Raw genomic sequence first — 15,933 nt, forward strand, 5'->3', positions numbered from 1 at the left:
CAGTAATCACCGTATAAGACCAATAAGACCATTCTTACTTTCTTACCCTAAGGCCCTGCGATTTACCTCGTGATTGGTTTTAACTTTAGAATTCAATAAAAAACAATTTGAAACTTAGACTAGAATTCGTTCTCCTAAAACAGTTCTACTTAAAATAAGCTCTGTTTGAAGTGCTATGTAATTCGAAACAATTATAGTTCTGAAAAGGATGTACACGACTATACATCGCCTTACTGGACATTTAAATAAAATAACAAATACTTCATCTCACTCCATCGTCGGGTGTAGGCTGCCAGCGGCCGTCTGGCTACTAAGGTAGCACAACTTTTATAAACAACAAATAATATATACAATAAAAAAATATTTTATAGTTCTTTTTATTTAATATTCATATGCAGGAAACGCTTATAGTTTGAAGATAACGTCGTGAGCATCTATAGGCAGAGCTTAATTACTCGTGTCGTATTTTATTGCTCACTCCTGCGGCTTCGGCCCCTTATCAAAATAATCTTCATAGGTCATACATACATTTGTATTAAAATATTTTTGTGCTCACCAAATGTTCACTTTCATGGGAAATAACATTATAACTTTATCAGCTGTACCGTTATAACTCTACGATAGTTGTGTAAATGCGAAACATCTCGCCTCGATCTGGTGAGCGCCTCTAAATAATTATTTGAATTGAAAAATGTGGTAATAATGATTACGCGTAGGAATATTATATTTTGGTGTATTTTGCTTTAAGCCATAATAAAATATGAGACTTCATATCATTATCAAGTATACTTCTGTACAGCGTTAGGTAAGTATAAATACCTTTACAGCATTAGTTCGAAGTAGTCTGAAATACAAACAATATAATATACGTATTCATAATTGCTCGCTATATAAGTTTGAGATCAGTTAATGTATCAGACCGTATCGTTAATAAACTTGCAATGCCTCTCGCCTGTGGCCTTCTTGCGTTCGTGAAAGAGTTTAAAATTGCATGATTCGCGTAATTTTGGTCGAAGAAACAATTTTTAGTGTAGAAAAAATATATTCCCGTCGGAAGTTTGCGTGACGTCACGGCCCATGCTCTTGCGCATAGCTTGACGGATTAGTACGATCAAACTCTCGCCGATCACGCGAGCTATTTTTTAACGTACAAAAGTTTTGTCATGTTATGTTCATTTTTATTTAGTTCTTTGTTTGTCAGACATAAATTCCTTTTAGCATTAAGCTTATTATGCCATTAAAAAGTTACACTTCGTACCTTTCTGTTAAAGAAGTGCCCTCATAAACACACCTAGTGAATTTTGTACGATATATTGTTAAATTTTATCAGTTGAGTAGTAACAACGGTTCTGTTGATTGTGAATTTAAAAAGTTTGCTGAATTTATGAGTCCTATTTAATTTTTCATAGTAATGCCACTTCTAATACTTACTGTCTTATTTTCGAGGCTAACGGGGTTTTTAAGCTGTACCTTGGCTGGAATTTACAATTCTTTCTTAGGAACTTCATAATCGAGATTTTTTTATTATAGAATAAGGGGTAAACTTGCAGGAGGACATCTGATGTTAAGAGACATCGCCGCCCATTGACACTCTCAATGCTTGAGGGCTCGCATGCATTGACGAGCTTTTATGAATTGCCACTGTCTTCTTGAAGGATCCTATGTCGAATTGATTTGGAAATACTTCTGAGGGCAGCATGTATATATATCCTTGCACTACGAACATAAACGTTGACCACATCGCGGGTCAAGAACTATAGTATACAAACATAATTATACTGATATTTCGTATGTAATACGCAGTACGTCATTATCAGCATCTATCTTAATTTGCTCCTCGTAAATAAAAGTTATCTCTTATAGCTACAAGTAATTTATAATTTCATGACTCATTGATTTTTATGGTTACTAGTTACGCGTTTTATACAAAAATATCAATTATTAAAAATTTAATCACAATATTAGCAGGTCAATTATTTGCAGTTTATAGTAAAAATATATTTTAAAGAAATGCAAATACTTCATTATGTTGCGCTACATATCTTCTTATAAGAGACGTGATTTGTTGATTTTTTAGCAATTTATATGATACAGTTATTAAATTATTTATTTATTGCTTAAGTATCGACAGTCCAGGTGGACATTGTTGGTAAATAATTAGAAGTAAAATAAGGCATCTTTGTCGTGTTCACTGAGGCCTGATGTTTATAATCCATTGCTTAAGTGGTATCTAGTCTTCAATCGTTCCACTCGCGGCTAGAGGTTCATTCATGAGCATTGTGATCGCTATCATATGTGAGTGCCAGTGCATTGTCTCTCATTCTCACTGGGGCGATGACCAGCCGAAAATATTTCCGCTAGTTTTTTATTGTCACAAATTATCATTTTTCTATCTTTTATGAGAGAATTGTATTGGCATTGGTACAAGGTATACATTAGCTGCTGACTGCGGCTGAAGTGGTGATTCCACCATTATGTCTCCATTCCAAATTTAAAGAGATCTAAGTGTTATTATGAATATAAATCTTCTTATAGATATTGATACTTCGATACTCAGCATAATAGTAATTCTTTATACCAACGTAAATAGTGTATAACGGATCTTCCAACGTAAAGAAGTGGGATTAAAGATCGTATTTACTACTGACGAATAAACATCATGTTAGAACTTTGAACCTTAGGTATATTCACGGAATGTCGCACGCGTCTTACTATAAACACAAACAGTGTTGTCACGCGTTCGACAGACGGAGTTATCGATATCGCGTCCGGGTCAAGCGGGCCTAGTGTGCTCCGATATGGGCCAGAGGAATACCTATATTACAGTTTATATTCCCTCTAATGCGAAACGGCGCAGCGAACCGCGGCTGCTCATGACGTCATTGGAAATTCACATTAGATTAAATGACCTTGAGAATACGTTATCAGTGTTCTTTGTTCTTGTTAGTTTCGTAAATTAATAAAAGGTCCAATGACACTGACATATGGTCAACTGAACTTTTATCTTTGCGTTTTTCTCTATGGTGCATTAGTAATTACGTTAGTTCAGGGTTAATATTCCCATTCGTAATGCAATTGTTATTTTGTTATCGAGTGACGAAGTTTATGGTTAGTAATCAAAGTCAATGGTATGCCAATTGGGTATAATTTGAATACATAAATATAGTGTTGCGAATCCTTCTTCGAATAGCAATAAACAAGGACGTTAATAAAAAAAAATAAGTTTTTTTATATTTTTAATATTTTTAAACAAAAAATATAATTGCAAATGTTATCTAACTTTTTTAACTATTAGACAAAATACATATTAGTCCATGCATGCAGGTCTAATGTAGATAAATAAACAACGAGACTATAGCCAGACTTAGGTTGCCTGGCTTAAGAGTCGTTAACTGGAGAAATCCTCTGTTTTTATGTTTATGATCGAAGGGTTCGGCTCGACCAGGCCTAACCACAGGCACAGTTACATTGGGGTACATCATACAAAATTAGGGTCTCCCTCGGTTCACAAATGACGTTATCATCAGAAAAGTTTGCATCCGAGTTCCTTCACCTATCTCGATAAACTTGTGAACTCTACACATGTGTAAAAATGCGGCATTATAACGTTATTGCTTGTGTCGCATTAAAACAGCACTACGTAATCTATCAATATAAAATGTGTACAATTAATTCATATCTATTTATTTTAGCATTTGATTATGAAAAATAATATTAAAAAGCACAAGTTCAAAACTATGTATAAATAGTGTTTGAGATGTAATCCACGAGTCGAACTTAACAGCTGATCCGTTGAATGGAATCAGGGAATTTGTCAGTATTGGCCAATACTTTGACAACTTAATTTATGGTGCAATATTTTGTTTCTCTAATCATTTGTTCGCGATACAATTCCAGAAAACACATCACAATGTTTGTTTACAAAAACGTTTGACCTATTTATGCATTGCCGGCGCAGATGGTACAAGCGGAAACAAAATTTTATTGTTTGCAAGTCAAGCCTCTATATGCTCGTAATAAGGGTGATCTTTACGGTGTAAGGATTTGTGGACAAATGAATGATGACAATTTTATTGTGTGGTTGGTTCTATGGGTTGTTTCCATTGTACAATTGACGTCTCAATATTGCTAGCCCCTGCTTGTGGTATAGACTGTATCAATGCGTTTTTTCAACTAAATATTATTGTAATGGTAGTATCTATTAGGCTAACCTTTTTAATAACTAAAAACTATATAAAATATTTTTATTAATTATCTTAAGGTATAAATTGTTTCAACTAATTTTGTAGTCCGAACAGTTTCAGTAATCAGATAACAGATTTCTATTAGTTGGAACTGAATGATTGTCATAAATACACCGTTATTATACAGAAATGTTCGTCAAAAAATTATTAAATGAAAGTTCAACTTTTGGGTAGCGCGTTATGCGTATAGACAAGAATCAACGGGAGCTGATCAGCGGGTGTTCAGTGGTTTATGAATAATAATGTGCACCATAAAACGGAGTTGAGAGAGGAATTCCCATAGTGTATTTCCTATTTCGCGTGAGAACATATCGTGAGGCGACAACTCCGCGGGCCTATGACTTCACGCTGCTCACAATTGTACAACCCCGTGGTAGTACGTTATTGTGTGCCCCGGGTTCCTGCCGGGTGTTTATTTGCAAACAGAGCTCGTGCCCCCCCACTGGGCGACTACCCCAGCGACTCGATATCGCAATTTGTTACAAATTTTGGTAACACGATACTGGGATATGTTTCTTTCTGCACCCGTACCACGAACAATACGTTATGTCGTATTTGTAGAGTTCACGTTTAGTGACACAACATTTTTCTATGCAAATCTTGAGTGATGATCCGTGGGCGTATTTGGAACTAAACACTAGTACGAACTTTAACCAAAAAAATCACAGTACCGTCTAGATATCTCATACGTCTACGAGTTTAGAATAGTGAAAACGGGAGTCTATAGTAATGGTAGTGCTACAAGCACTGGATTCGATATAGAATCGTGAAGCAAACTAAAATTTACGGCTTAGAAAGTTGAGGATCACATTTCTCAAGCGCATTGTTAGATGCGCGGGAAAATCTATCTATATTTTAATTTTAGTAAATTATATTGTATAGTTAATTAGGTAACTTGAATAAAAAACTCTTCATTAAAATAAAGCGCCCGTAAAAGCGTGTAAGTAGTGTGTCTTAATCCATTAGTAATGCTCTAAAATTGACAGTTTCATATGAAAGGCTTTCAATTTTATCAATTTTACACCTCTATAAAAATGTAAAACGGTAGGAAACAAACAGAAGAGTAAAAATACATTTAGATAAATTTAATAGTCGTTATAAAATTGAAATGACAAATCTCGACAATTTATATATACGATGGTTTATAACTCTGATATATTATTGTCAATATAAACTGGAAAATTTCTTGATATTCCACTATCATAAATACCAAAGCTGTTTCCCAGGCATTTAATGGTTTAGGGGCTTGATTATAAGTGGACCATATAATGGCGTTCAATGTGGATAAAAAGCCACTTTATCCGATATTTTCCAGGCCATTTGATGACAGAAAAAGACCGCCACGTGTTGGTAAAAACCGGACATTTCATCGGCTATTAAGCAGACAGTTGGAGTGTGTAAATGAGTGTATATGGCTAATTTACAATGCAGTTACACGTCGATTATGCGTACAAGCTCTACAAGGAATGTATCATAAGTTCGCAATGATTTGAAAAAAATATATCAGTGTCGAAAGGCGTTAATGCGTGATAGAACAAAAAACGAAATATGCCGGGCCAAATACTAGACGTTAAAAAAATCCCACAATTCTAAAATATTTAAAGTTGAGAATTTTAGTATGACTCGTAGGTCAAATCCAATACGTTTTGGATATACAGAAGTCATACTTAGCATGTTTCGACTTCGTATCTGATCAAATAATTTGGTTTAATTTCTACTGTATCTGTATGTATATAGTTTTTAATACCACTAGTAATGAATATTTACTGAGAAAATAAATTACATATACACGTCTTATCGATTTAATCTCAGATTACTTTCTAACACGTCTTAGTACAGAACGTTTGTCTTTAGGATTACGAAAGTTTGTACGCGTCTCCCAAATTGGACGCCAGTGGGCGACAGATCTCATCAGCGCTACGTGGAGATATACGGCCCTCCTTTGCACTTACCTATGTACGTTTAACTTATATAATGTTGAGGATTAGGCCATAACCATTATGCTTTTATTATCAAAGAACGCGGCACGAGCAATAGTTTGAAGTAGCAAACATAAATAAACAATGCTTATTACATTAATACACTTTAATGTTATATCTGGAAATCATCGATTTTAGACAATGCTCATGTATTTTAATTTCAACGAATTAGTGAGACAAATATTATTGAAGATAAAAACAGACGAAACAAATTGATTCTCTTGTTCAAATAGGTTTTAGTAAAACCTGATGAACGATCAAGATGTATGAAGGACCGGATGAGTATTAACCGTTTTTGTTAGTCGATTCGCTGAAAAAAAAACATTGTTCAAATCTCACATTATTTAATTATATGTAGTAGAAATAGATGCTACCAAAAGTAAAATATATAAAACAAATTTAAGAGCAGACAAATTCAGACCGCTACAAAAAATGTACCTACTTTGATTGTTTGACAGATTAGAACAGAAAAGCAGACGGATCTATTAATAAATCTTATAAAGTTGCAAATTATAATGCTCTTGCAGTTTATAAATTGTAATAATTCTAGATTCAGTATTTATCTGTTTGTAGTAGCATCAGGTAATTTCGTGTCATCAATTCAACCTAATTTAGCTACGGTGTCTAATTTTGTCATCCTAAGAATAAATCTGTTCTCTATCTCCCCTAACACATGTTATGTTGTACGAAAAATTAATAAATAGCTGATTCCTTTGCCTGAGCTAATTTCTTGTGAATTTTTTAAAAATTTAAATGCTTTAGTTCTTTAGGCAGCCAAAAACGTGGTAAACAAATATATTACATTATTACAAGTAAATGATTCAGAACACTGTAGTCTTTAAAAGAAACGAACTGGAAATTGTAATGAGCTGCAACTACTCGTATTACACAATTATTCTTCCTTTGACACATTGAAAGAAAATTTCATAATAATACGTCCTGTCCTACCTATCGGATATTAGAATGTATACGAATTGGTATAACGTGGTCTGAATAATAGATATATAGAGAAGAGAAATACTACTGCAAACATGAGTTAATTTCATAAAATATGCATTTCATATTGTGATACAAAAATGAGAATCTAAAAATTGTTTTATTCAGTCCTTATTTTAATTGGGCATCAAATTTCACAGCTGTGTAATTATGTAAGTTAATTACAGATAAATCTATGAAAATCTGTTCATAATAATACAATTTATTTTATTGTTATTATATCAACGATAATTGCATCTATCCTACCATTTTTCAATACAGGCGCATTGACTACAATAAGAGGAAATCCGGCCTGTGTTAATTAAAAGGCCAATTTTCTTTAACAAGTATAACATTTCATTCTCTCTCTAGAAAAACTTGAATCAAAGAAAACCTTCGTATTTCTTCGTAAGGCTAGCTTAGGAGGAATCCCGTTGGGGCAGCTGTCACGTTGGTTATTCTTTCATTAAAACTTGATTCCTTTCCGCAATACATATATTGTTTTTAGATTTCTCTGTGGGAGTGTTAAATAAGGGGCAAAGAAATACTAAATTGAGAATTTAGTAACAATGAGAGAATTTTACTAAAATATATAATTAATATTTTTATTTGTAGTTAGTCAATATTCGCCTTAATGTTTTTACAAATTCTCCGTAATCGATAGATACATTTAAAAAAAGTTACTTTGCTTGAATTAAATGTAATCCTAAAGAACCAATATGGCTACTACTACTCAGTCATGGTTTGTCCGTGTAGAATTCGCGTCAACAATAACTTTTCAAGGGATAATATAAAATCAAACTGCCATCTAGAATTCTTAAATATTGTATGGAAAATTAGTTTCGTGTTCCGTTGGTAAGGGCGTCTCGGAGCGTTTCGGACGATTGCAAACCGACACCGAATCAACTCGAGGCTTAACCTCAAACGTTTGGTGTTAATTAATGACAACACCGCCATCTATCGGTGACGCCCTATCGATCTTACAGCGACGGAACGGGAGTCATTTGTCGTGTAAAACTTAAAATAGTACTTGGGGGAGAGGAATTCAAAAAATTAACGACATGGCCGCATTTTCACATCTAAATTAAAGTATCGACGAATAATCGTGTGGAGTCTATGTTCATTTGCGATATTTCCAAGCCCGATTATTATTTGTAAACATTACAAAAATGTTTACAATTTATAATATTATAACAATCTTGGTCAATATACAGCATGATTGAAACCTATACCAAACAATTCATCGAAGCTCAACTAAACATTAAATAACTTTTTTACTAATGAAACAACAAATAAAACTATTTTTTTTTAACCTAGAACTAATACTATTTATACTGCTGACTAAATAAAAGAGTTTCATAAAAATATCGCACGTGTCTGAAAATTAACGCTGACTGACAATGTTCATAAGTCATACAACTTATGAGCTGCAATTCTATCATGTTAGAAGAATTTCTAGACAAGCTTTTCTATGTAAGCCGTATATATCATATTCCAATAGAAATATTATTAGCTTGTCAACAAGCATAAGATATGCCACAATAATTAGATACTATACCTGAGAGCTCACGGACGTTTATTGTCAAGAAATTTTTATTGCTGTCGCCAAGAAGTTTTCCTTTGCCTTGTACGACATAAAAATTATACAACGTTTAAAAATTAATACTGATTAGTATTGAGGTCTGTCGTACATCATAATAGATGTGTTTAGGTACTTTGCACCCTACTACGCCTAGATAAGGATTGCACATTGCACAGCAGTTATATCCTTTTCATGTATGGCGAACAGTGATTGGTAATTGCTGATGCGACAGTTTTTGTAAGTCCGGCGAAAGATATGTATTGGTTGAACGAGAATATAATGCCTTGTTTTAATATTCAGTGAATTCGCGTTTCATATCTGAAGGTGTCTGTTTTTTAATAGATTTAAACAAGATGCAACCCTATAAAAACAAAATGAACCTCCTTGAGAAAATATCCAATAGAATTGGTATTGGCGTTTATAAAATTAAATTTACAATAAGTACTGTATTTTTATTACAGTTTGTTTACAAATATAAATCTTCGAATTTTTTAACTATATTAAAACTATTAGTGTTATTTGTAATTCATATACACAAGAAAATCTCAATAGAATTTGATTATCACAAATAACGTCTTGTGCTTATAAGAAAAGCGTCGAAAATATCGCGTCTACAAAATAAAACACAATATGTTTATGTCTGCATGTAAGGCAGTAATCTTAAAATAATGATAGGGGAAAATTACAGGCCACTGTCTCCTTAATAAACATCACGTTGTCCTTGGCGCAACAGATAATGACTTGTGCAGAGGCTGTTTCAGCGGAGAGGAATTAGTCACCCACGTCGTCCTAGCTGCGTGGCTGCGGTTTTCCAACTAACAGAAATCCTCGGAGCGGTGAGGTAGCTCCGTAAAGCCTGCGAAGTGTCCACGAAACTTCTGAGCTTCTGGAAGGAGCTTAGCTTAAGGGCTGGCTTAATTATCCAGGACTTTACGAACAACTGACCAAATGGGCGGAAACTGAGTCCACACCACATACATACCTACATACGTAAGACACTTGGATCATCCCTGATTCGTGCATGTATAATAGGCGCTCTACAAACCATTTATTCAAGTACAAGGAATTTTAATCGCGTACTAACGTATGTATCGGTATTATTGAAGCCGAATAGGCGTGTTACATTCGTGTGGCGTGACACATTAACAAATAAAGCTTACCGCTGGCTATTGTTTGTGTTGGCGTATCAAATCGCCTTGTTTCTTGCGTGAAAGGCACCGATCGTCCTGCGGTACGAATCAGTTTTGACTTTAAAGGGAAACGGTTTCGGATACCAAATACTTAATTTGATGGCTGGTCGTTAGGATAGAGGCTTGTTTACTACTGTAAGGTTGTAGTTAAATGTTTTGTTGAACTTAAAAATGTTAGCTTTGTTAGCTATTGTTGTTCTTTATATTTTATTTATTTATATAATGACGCATTTGTCCGAATGGGTAGGTAGCGAGCACGGATCTGAAATTTCTACCATCATGACATACCTCTATCGCTACATTTCCTTTAATTACCATGTATGCTTGTCGGTTATGGGTACTTTTGATTAGTCAATTTTTTAGTCCGTCATAGGTTTAGTCCAGATATGTACAACATGGCCTACCTTACCTAATCTCACCATCCACGGTTGCCTTGTATATCATAGACGTTAAACGCTTCTCATTCATCCTTTCTAACGTGGCCAAATAACCGAAGCAGTTCCTTTCTTATCTTTGCTCCTATCACTTATCCCATCACGCAATGTTACACGACACAAACTTTTAGCGGACTTATAATTTGATCTATTTTATTATTTTGATTATTAGTTATGATAAGTTGTATTTTGAAAAATGTACTCGCTTATATTAAACAGCACACGCTTAATAATATGTTAACTATTATTTCCCAATATATAATATATGTTAAAACATATATGCAATTACCAAGTCTGCTATATATAATATATATCTCAAAAACAGTAAAGTATTGTTACTGTTATAGTACCTAAAATTTATACAATGTGTGGGGCCCTGTTTAAGTAAATACGAATTACTTGTGTCCCCAGGCCCTTTCTGACCTAAGTGACTTATTTGGTAATAAATACGTGTATCGTGCTAATGGTAGACTACGTGTACGTTGGTTTGTTATATTATACAAAACAGTTATTAAAACCTCCACTTATGTTTAACTTTTAATTCAATGTTCTTGTTGAATTAAAAACTTGCGATAAAAGTGTCGCTGGAGTTATAAATTACACAATATTATTTCAGCTCTTATCAATTCTGAGAAGTGGTACAATAATAGTGTAATTAATAATACTACAAAGGAAAATATACGTTTGTCCGCTAAAAAAGGAAGTGGTTTCGTTCAGCTGGTACTTTATTTACTGTTAGCATTTACCTCATATTTCATACTGATAGTAACGTACGCTAAAGCCCCAAGGGAATAAAGACATTATATAGCATTTGTTCCATATTATATAATCAGTATATAGAGCTCTAGATGTATTTTAATTTGTTGAGTTACATATATAAAATACTGCTCCGAATCAAGACCTTTAAAATGGATGTTTTATGTGCGCGATATTTAACAATCGCTCGTACTGTGAAGGAAAACACCGTGAGGATGGCCTTTTCCCCAAAATGTTGCTGGCGTATGTCGGGCACAGAATGCTGATTCCTTACTTGCCAAAAAAAAACAAATGGTCACGAAATAGTCCTTGAAAAGTAGTAGTGCTACTGGTTTTTTTTAATATTGCATAGGTTAATTAAAATAATTACCGACTCTTTAACATTAGCTTTAACAAGTTTTAGTTGTTCTCGACATACTTGGTTTATCATTATATTAGGGTAAAATATATCAATAACACTTATTTTGTCTATAAATTTGTTTTGTCGTTACTCGTCTCAATCCGATGACGTAATTAAGGTTGTTTTCGTTAACACTAAAATATATGTAAGTGCATTAGAATTAAAAAGGAAACAATTTTCTTTCATAGGATAAAATATTACAACTGCGTGAATAATTATTTTGCACTTTTATCTTCCTACCTCAGTTCAATAAAAACTCGTATGAGGTTCGTTATAAATTCAATATATTCGATATTCACATGAAGTACTTTAAATCATCTGAATCGTATTTTAACTTTTAAAATTCGAACAGGTGTATACACTACAAATAAATAAATTGGCGTAATTATTTGTTATTTCTTGCATACTGAAATATAAGGATTGTTAGCGAAGTATTCATGTTTTAAATTCTTCGAAATGCTCTCGGAGTTTGACAGTCGACGTAAAAAATTTAAATTCATGCAGTAGTTGTTAAAACTGGTAGTTGTAAACGGAAGTTTGTAAAGAAAACTAATAACGAGCGACACGGGAAAAGTGTTTTCAAACATAGTAGGTACTTTTGTAAAGTTTTTGAATTCCGGAACTTTGACTGCGATCGGATGACTGATTCTTGAGTCAATTTTAAAGATATTATGAGAAAGATTGTAGAAAAATTAATCTGACATACTATTGCCGCTTTCTTTCATAACATCTCTGCTCTCTCTGTTTTTTAATGTTTCGGGTCCGAGGTAACAATTCATGCATACTTCATTGATTTAATTACAGTTAGGTTTTTTAAAGAGATTTAATGAAAATCGAAAAACAAAGTTCATTAATTGTTTATGAACCAATATTGCCCATTTTTTGTTAACCTTTAAGAAACAATCAGAAATTGAATTTCAATATTTTTTATAGTAACTCAAATAGGCGTTGCTTCAAAGATATAGAGGTAAAGGTGTGTGGTCAGTGATACGATCGTTCGTGACCAGTACATTTCACCACTCAATAGCTTCATTTGAATACCAGTATTTTATCCTTAGATAGTATGTACTATTAATAATAATAAAGCCACTTTTTCCATTCTATAAAAAATACAGTAAAGGAGGAGGTCCTTAACTTTACTATTTGGATCCGATCTCTGCAACCTCTAGCCATATCTTACCAGAAACCCATCAAAGTCATTGCTTTTGTAATCTTACCACGTTTCTTTTTCCTGGAGGACCGGTTCATCTTTTGTCTGGCCATTTCAGCTGTAAGGCGGCCGTAAATGCATCTGTAATTTTAGTTTTGCCCTCATGGGATCACTACGTATACTAAGTACACCTAATTCTTCATTTAAACAAAAAGGCATCTGAAGTTTCGGTATAAAACATTCGATACTCGAGCCTTTATTGCCATTAAGACCAGTAAACATCACTTAGTACTCGTAATTTTAAATAGTACTGCAATCATCGTATACAGACATGCTTCTTTCTTTTTGATAGGAAGAGATCGAATTGTATACACCGGTCTTAAAAACTCCGATGTTCTGAAATTCTATACACACAAAAGTTATTTTAGCGTCATTAATTATAATGCATCATTTGCAAAAAATACCTACGTCAAACTCATTTAAAAATATTTATATTTCGGTGTTTTTTGTAAAGGTAATGAGATTAATTTTTTAATATTACGATCACTTAAATGAACTAAAAATATCTTCTACTCATATAGTTAAAATAATTATGTACCTACATCGTAGAAAACTTTTTATAACCAAACATTTATGATGCTATTAAATATGCAAGTATTTTAACAAATTCCATACTGAAACTGCTTTAATTTGTGGGCCATATAGAGAATATCGTTTTAAAAAGAATTATTTAATAATTATTTTAACGGCAATCATTCATTTAAGGCGTTCAAGGGCTTATATGGAAAGATGAAGCTTACGACTTAAAAACGTGTTATGTACATATAAAATATATTTGAGCTTCTTTTTCTTCTTTCTTGAATTCAGGAATTTTACATGGTTTAGTTCTTTTAAAATGGCCTGCGTTTTTTCAGTGAATAATATTATTTATAATAATTGTAATTGGGCTTCACGTTCTATCGCCTTCTTGGTAAAGCAATTAAATATAGAAAATTTAAAACAGTCATTTTTCTTACGTGTTTTACCAAAGGATCTTGAGTTTAGAGCACGCAGAAGCCGAGAAGCCGATCCCCAATTTACTTGGGCCGAGTTGGATCTACCAAGTTAAGGACATTACACCAATACGACCTTTAGTAATAAAGAACGCGATTAAAGAAAGAAGACAGGTCATCTTATTAATTATTATAGTAATATTTATTTTTGGAAACTATTAATTATTGATAAGAAAATGTCGTCTGATGTTTTGCTTCTATATATGGACGTAAATATTTGTGTAATGCGTGGAAATATTGAAGCCACAATAACAACATTTATATAACATACTCTTGTATAAATATTATTAAGATCTAGTTTTACAATACAAACCTGTTTTAATATGAATATTTATATTAATATCAAGATATTATAATTTATACGAGAGATTACTAAATCGGAAACGTTGACGGGACCTGCGCTGGTAAAATTATGATTGATGTTTGGACCAATATTTTTTAGGAAATTAATATCATATTGGTTATTACATTTCAATGAAGAATGTACTTTATATTTTTGTTTTATCACTATTATCATTTAACATTTACACTACCCCTCACAAAGTATTAAATGTTCATAGAAAGGGTTTTTAAAGCACAAAGAATACAAATATAAACGTATTATTTACTAAAGTCCTAAGTTTGATAACAGTTATTAATTATTTTAATAATCTCACCAGGACAATTGTCTAATAATAATGCCATTAATATTATTTGTTCAAAAGTTCTATAACTAAGCGGCCATAGTACGTAGTACGTATACTGTGTTTTAGTTTAAGACCCTACAAACAATTTATTATTGTGGTAATGCTTCTAATGAAGGCCACTAATAAGTAGTGTAGTACCTTGTTAAGGTAAATACAATAGCAATACCAAAAATTTCTCAAAGCTACATACATAGATACATTTGAACTAAAGTGAGGTAATTAAAAATTACCAATTTAATGATTCCTTTACATACCGTCAGCATTTTGTTTAAAATTTAGAATTCGTTGCCCGATCGAGATATGGTTAAGTCGTGGAATCGGGACCACACGGAGATGTCTCACTTGGTGCCGGGAGTCGAACCTGCTATCTTTCATCTCGGTTGCATACCGGTTTTAATTATCTCAATAGAATTTGTTGAATGCGTTTCTAGCGGTGTGTATATGGTATTAAATGCACCTCCTATTTGTAAGACAGGTGTGAAAATAGCAATGTATAGCGAGCTGATATTTAAGTAATTCTTGAGAAAACTTTATAGAGCCCATTAACTTAGGTGAAATATAAAGTATACACCTATTGCTTAGTAATATTTTTTCTTTGTTGCGATGTTGTATTCTAAAAAGTTGAAGGGAAATATTGTAACAAAAGCGGCATGTCTTAGACCAGCAATCGAGAATTTGTGGTTTTTAACTTATAGGTCGCGTTATCTTAACATTGAATTGCCATAGAAACATATCCTGCCTTTGAAAATTAGTAGAGAAATGAAAGAACAAGTAAAGAAACCAAAAACGATCTTTACCTATGAATGAAGTATTTTATAGCCATTACAGTATCGCGAATGATTGTATAAAGACCCTGGCCTTGGACTATAAAAGCTGTATAATAAATAAAATATGAGTTACAGAAATTACTTTTAAAAATGCATTCGCGGATAACTTAAAGCGCATTCATTTTTTTTTATTTAACAAGTGAACTAGTATTGACTTCAATGTTTGTAATTCCTGTGATCTTGACATTATTCTTCTCTGCTTCGTAGTTTCGACTCCTATTAAATGTTTTTTTAACCAAAACAAATTAATTTTAAAGAAGTTCTTATTACATTTTTAATAAATCACTGCCAAGATTTTGTAATGTAACATTTTATCTTAAATTATTTCGATTAAAAATTTCATACAGAGCCTTCTGAAGTCGAGTAACTTTTAAGAATATCTTTATTTTCCTTTGTATCAGACCTTTCAACTTGATATATCTTCAATCTCATTAAGTATTTTATTAGCGAACTGTCTCGCGGTGGGGGTTTTCACTGGGAGATACGACAAGTTTACCTCAAGTTGATAAAAAAAGAGCATACTCCTCAAAGGCCGGCAACGCACCCACTAAAATGGGTGTCCATGGGCTGCGATGACCTATTTGGATGTCCCCTAGGCTCGATTTATTATTAAACAATCATATGTGTAGTTTCTTTTATAAAAAAATTGCCCTTATTT

At 33.0% G+C, this 15,933-nt stretch overlaps 1 protein-coding gene across 2 annotated transcripts in view; it reads left to right on the forward strand.

Moving 5' to 3' along the window:
- The window catches only part of LOC123718755 (protein apterous-like), a 41,797-nt gene that overhangs the window by 9,041 nt on the left and 16,823 nt on the right, over positions 1–15,933 (forward strand). The window lies entirely within an intron of this gene.

Source organism: Pieris brassicae, chromosome Z (assembly GCF_905147105.1).
Source record: "Pieris brassicae chromosome Z, ilPieBrab1.1, whole genome shotgun sequence".
Classification (NCBI taxonomy): domain Eukaryota; kingdom Metazoa; phylum Arthropoda; class Insecta; order Lepidoptera; family Pieridae; genus Pieris; species Pieris brassicae.